Source organism: Vulpes lagopus, chromosome 6 (assembly GCF_018345385.1).
Source record: "Vulpes lagopus strain Blue_001 chromosome 6, ASM1834538v1, whole genome shotgun sequence".
Taxonomy (NCBI): Eukaryota; Metazoa; Chordata; class Mammalia; order Carnivora; family Canidae; genus Vulpes; species Vulpes lagopus.
Window position 1 is genome coordinate 44,659,442 of NC_054829.1, and position 6,206 is coordinate 44,665,647.

Genomic DNA, 6,206 nt, shown 5'->3' on the forward strand with positions numbered 1-6,206 from the left:
CTCTCTACTCCACTCCTCCCACTTCTGCGTCTGGGTTCACCGACGGCGCAGCCGCGCACAGAAGGAGGCCTCCACCCACACCGCCCCCTGCAGGTCGAAGTAGGTAAAGCAAGGAGCTGTTGTCCTGGTTGTCCCGAGACATCTAGACAGTGTTAAACCTCTGTTGCCGTGGAACCACGGAACACTTTCTGAGAAACTGAGATGACAGTGAAGTAGGCAATGTGCAGTCTTGCTAAATAGTTCCAGTGGACTATCGGGGATAACGTAGATAGCCTATTAGTCTAACACAATATTAACAAGGACCTTCAGGAACAGAAGGGGTAGGCTATTTTTTTTTACTTATTCATTCAGTGAATGAGGTACTAAGGATGCGACCTGGTGGGGAGATTAAAAAATAGTTTGAGTGTAACTAGTTTGAGTGTAACTAGTACTACAATGTTATAGTTATAGAGTAAGGCAAGGAGAACTAATTTAGAAGAACATCTGACATAAGGACCAAGCCATGCAACACAGTGGAGAGGAACCTACCGGACAGAGGAAACAGCAGTGCAAAGATCTTGAGGTGAAAGAGAGGTTGGCTCATTTCTAGGAATAGAAAGGAGGCCAATGAGACCGGAAGAGGGTGGGTTATAGAAATATGGGGCAGAAGATAAAGACGATGAGGTAGGTTGAGTCAGGAACTTGAAGTCTAACAGAACTTTCAGATTTCTGTCCTTTGGACAAAATATTTAATCTCACAAAATCTCTGTAAAATGAGCATAATAATTGTACTTATTTCATAGAGGTATCATGAGTATTAAATAAGCTATGTGCCTATAGCTATTAGCACAATGTCTGACACAAAGTAAGCACTCAATAGTGTTTTAAAATAGCGATTTTATTTATTTTAAGGGTAGTAATAACCTCGATTTTTGCAGAACAGGCCCCCATTGCTGTACCTCTTACCAGAATTGTTCCTGGAGATAACTTATTGTTGTTCCAATAGACTCAGTCACTAAGTCTCCAGATAGATTCCATTTGATCTTATCTTACACAGAGGCCCTACATATTTGAGTTTAAATAGGTATGTTCTACATATACATATACAGTGCAAATTTATGTGAATTAAATTACCAAAAGTTGCATAAAGGTTTTTAAATTTCTTAGGAAAACATGGGTATTGCATGACTATTACATTCTGTTTTTCTTAATATAATTGAAAATTGCAGTAGCTGATAAACAAGGAAGATGGATTGAGCAGGGACAGTCCCTTCTGCTCAGCTGCAACTATTCTGGTCAAACTAGTCTGTCAATACCAAAATATATCACCTCTGACATTAAGAAGTAGAGAAGAGAGGATGAGACAGAGAAAAAAGACAGCTCAATTTGGTTCAATTCAATAAATATTTATGAGCACCTACTGCTGTGTTATTTCAACATAACACACCAATATTTTGAACTCTGTTGCCCCTTGTTCTTTTTCTTTCACCCATCTGGCAAAAATCCAAATTCAGATGAACCTCCTATCTATTTTGCACATGGCTTCTCCAGAACAGCTCTGTTTCTTTTTCTTTTTTTTTTTCCCCTCTTAAGATGTATTTATTTATTTCTTTGAGAGAGAGAGCATGCGGGCAAGTGGGGGAAGGTGCAGAGGGAAAGAACTTCCAAGCAGACTCGCACTGAGTGCACAGCCGGAGACTGGGCTTGATCCTATGACCCATGAGATCCTGACCTGAGCCCAAAACCAAGAGTTGGACTCTTAACCTACTCAACCACCCAGGCACTCCCTATTTCCTTTTAATATGCACCCATGAGACTGTATTCAGAAACTGAGGCTTACTGCCAGCAGCGGCTTGAGTGAGCTGTCTTGGAAGCAGAGCCTTCAGCCCTAAGGAAGCCTTCAGATGATTGAATCCCTAGTCTTGATTGCGACACAGTGAGAGATTGAGTCATACATCCAGCTCAACTGCTCCTGAATTGCTGGTCCGAGGAAAATTGTGAAGTGATCGGTATTCATGTATTAAGCTATTAAGTTTTGTGGCAATCTGTTACACAGTGATAGATAACTAATAGGAACCAATTTTTTTGCAGAGAGAAATTGGGAAATGGTACTAGATAAGCACGTAGCAACTATTTTTGTTTGCACATCAGCTGGAACATTCGAGATTTTGGAAGTTTGTCATCCCAAATATCTACCCCAAATGCCTACCAGAGTGCATGTAATTGAATGTATCCATGGCTAAGTGGTAAGATGTTGAGGTAGGAGTAGAAGTTAGAATTCCTATGCTTCTGGGAAATTGTCTTCTTTAATAAAGTAATACATAAAGATTTTTTTTCTTTAAAGTACTACAGCACTTAGATTGAAAAAGAGGAGTCCACTGCCCCACCCTATTCTACCCCTTGGTGGCATTCCCCAACTCTTTAACATGTTTTTCTGTATTTTCTTTCTAAATAATATGCTTATGCTGCTATTTCTTGACAGATTAGTTTTAGGTTTTGTCTTTGGACTTGCTAATAAGGAAGATAAAGATTTAGCACCCTTATATCACTTCAGATCCCCCCTTTCCCTACCTCTGTCCTCCATACGTATAATTTATACAAGTTTGGTTAGTTCAACATCCAATATTTGTCTTATTGTGGAGCTATGTAAATCAAGCAATATACAATGATTATGTTTTATTATAAAACTGTTTGAACTTCCTAGAATTAAAAGCTGCCTCATTTTTTAAGAGCTGTTTTAATGGCTTCTCCCCAACTTTACAATATAGTTATTAACTTGCTCTGAATAGTGTTTTCCATAAAGTCAGTCATATCAGATATCCCTCCAGTTCACCTAGTGACACTTCTTGTGAAGCTTCCCTGCTGTCTCTAATCTGGGCTCTGGGCTGTTGTTGCATGGCTATCTCCTTAGAACTTCTCTAACTCCTCTCTTGGGTGCTATCTTTTCTTTCAAGATATCTCCTTATTCCCGGTTACTTCTTTGGTTAGATCATATCCTCCCATAAAGTTTCTGAGAAAGGATTTAAAGATGTACATTATTCTTCATATATAACAATATCTTAATTCTATTCTCGGACTTAATTAAAAGATTGGCTGGCTAAAGAATTCTCAGAATTTTGAGGGCCTTGCTCCATTGTCCTGGAGCTTCCAGTGCTCTTCTGATTCTTAATTCTTTGTAGGGGACCAGGAGTTTTGTTTCTCTTTCTGCACATTTTATCTCTGTTAGGGGCATTCTCCATCCAGTGGACTGGGAACTCTGTGTGCCCTATCAATCTGGATAGCTATCCTTCAATTTTAGCTATTTTCTTGAATGACCTCTAATAATCATCTGTTTCCAATGTTCTCTCTTACTGGTACTCTTATTAGTCAGATTCTGTTCTCCTTGAATTAGCCCTCTATTTTTTCCATCTCTTCTCATTTATTCTACCTCTTTGGTTTTTTTTTTTTTTTTTAATTTATTGCCATCTAAGAGATTTCCTCAATGTTTCCTCTAATGTTTCAGTCAAAATTTTTTATTTTGGCAATCATATATTTAGTTTCAAAGATCTCTTTCTTGTTCTTTTGATAGACTCCTTATGTATTTGATGATATTGATTATAGCTTTTTGTTTTTCTTCCTTTCTTCCCTCTTTGTTTCCTCAAAGTTCCTATTTTCTTATTTGTTTTGATCTACTTCGTGTTGGAAGCTTTCCTTAACAATCTTGTGAGCCTTGGTATTCTGATCATAGACTGAGACATTAAATAAAAAGGCAGTAGAATTCTGAGTGTGTGAGTGGGGGGAGGCCACTAACGGTTCTGTTGTTTTGGGTTTGTGTGTGTGTGTGTGTGTGTGTGTGTGTGTGTGTGTGTTTTAAAGATTTTATTTATTTATTTGACACAGAGCACAAGCAGTACAAGCAGCAGAGGGAGAGGGAGAAGCAGACTCCCTGCTGAGCAGGGACTCTGATGCTGGGCTTGATCACAGGACTCTGGAATCATGACCTGGGCCAAAGGCAAACACTCAACCAACTGAGCCACTCATATGTCCTTGTTCTGTTGTTTTTGATGCTGTTGTTTATTCTTGGAAGAATTCTCACTCTCCTTTTAGAATGGGAAAGAAGGGGATCAGGCATGAGGCAGTGAATGGAAACCAGGTCTGTATTAGGTCTGCATTTCTTGGACTGAGTGCTATAGGTGGTCTGCTGGAGGTAAGGGAGATGTTTTAACATTCAGCAGGGAGGGGCTTCACTTAATCCACCCTTTTGGGGGGCAGCCCAGGTGGCTCAGTGGTTTAGCACCGCCTTCAGCCCAGGACGTGATCCTGGAGACCCGGACTGAGTCTCATGTCAGGCTCCCTGCATAGAACCTGCTTCTCCCTCTGCCTCTCTGTTTCTGTGTCTCTCACGAATAAATAAAAATAAAATCTTAAAAAAAATCCACCCTTTTTCATTTTGGAACTCTCTCCCCTCTCTCTGTAAATGTAGAGTCTAGAGTCCCTGAGTTTGTAGCCACTCTTGTTTCTTGACTGGACAATCTTGATCTTGAAATGTGTTCTAAATAAAGTTTAGTTTAGTTTATTTAAGATTTTATTTATTTACTTGAGAGAGTGAGAGACAAAGAGATCACGAGCAAGAGGGAAGGGCAGAGGGAGAAGCAAACTCCCCGCTGAGCAGGGAGCCTGTCACAGGCTCCATCTTAACACCCTGGAATCATGACCTGAGCTGAAGGTAGAGGCTTAGCTGACTGAGCCACCCAGGTGCCCCCTAAATTAATTTTAGATAAATTTCTTCTATTTTTTTCCTAATCCATCAATTGGTAGTTGAGCTCCTACTTTGTCATCAATTTTCCAAAAAAAAAAGAAAAAAAATTTTCCCACATCCATACCTTTTATAAATTTTCTCTTGCCAGTTCTAATTCTCTGTGTCCTCTGTTCAATCCAAATTTACTTATGTCCAAAATGATTGCTTTGCCTCTAAGTTTATAAAGTTTGTTTGAAACATAATCACATGTTGCCCTGTGACATCTTATACTGTTATCTTTCCAAGTTCACTAATTTGTGTATACATTCATTAATTCATTCAGAAGTCGTCTTCTGAAACTCACATACATGCTAAGTGCTGGGGAAGCTGAGACTACCAAGGTGAGTTCTCTACCCTTCTGTTGAATGGGGAGAATGTCTGCATAAATACATACTTGATTCCATGTACTGAGCACAATTGTATGAGCTTATGGAACCAAAAAGGAGAAACCTAATCCAACCACAGAGGAGTTAGAGAAGACCTCATACAGGTAGCAGTCACCTGAGCTTAATCTTAAAGTAGTTAGCGAGGTAAAGTGAGGATGATTGATGTGGGGCAGGGTAGAAAACATTTCAGGAGTGAAAACAGAATGAGTAAAGACACGGAGGTGGAAACAAGGTCTATATGAGGAATTGTTTTTTGTTCGTTTGTTTTTAAATATTTTATTTATTTATTTGACAGAGTAAGAGAGAGAGCACAAGGAGGAAGAGCAGCAGCCAGAGGGAGAGGGAGAAGCAGGGAGCCCCACGTGGGGCTCTATCTCAGGACCTTGGGATCATGATCTGAGCCAAGGGCAGAGGCTTAATTGACTGAGCTACCAAGGTACCCCCTGTATGGGGAATTGTTAATAGTTCAGTTACTATGAGACAGAGAGATATTCGAGATATAACTGGAAAAATAGGTGAGGCCAGATCATGGGGACCTTAAATGCCATGCTGAGAATCTTGAATTTGATACCTCAGATAGTTGGGAGCATTGGAGATTATAAACAGAGTTGTGATGTAGGTCCGACTTATATTTTTGAGAAATCAGGCTAGCATTGAGGCTGTGTTTTGATAGGTCAGAGTGGGTGATCATTTAAGAAAATGTGACAATAAATCAGGTGAGTGATAATAAGGGCTGAAACTAAGTCCTTAATCATAAAGAAGGAGAGGAGGGACTAAACTGAAGAAAGAACTGGCAGGACTTGACTGACTAATAGATCAACCAATCTTTGGTGAAAAAGAAGGAGAAACTGAGGGTGGCTTCCTGCTTTCTATGTGTCTAGATATGGATGGTGGTATGACCAAACAGTTCTGAGGGAAGCAGCTGGTTGTGTCCATTAGGCAGTTGGAATTTGAAGGTCAAGGGAGAGATCTGAATTGGAAAAACAGATTTGGGAATCATCAGCAGGGAGGGGTATTTAAAATCATGAGACTGGGCAAGTTTCTTTAGGGGCAAGTATAGAAGA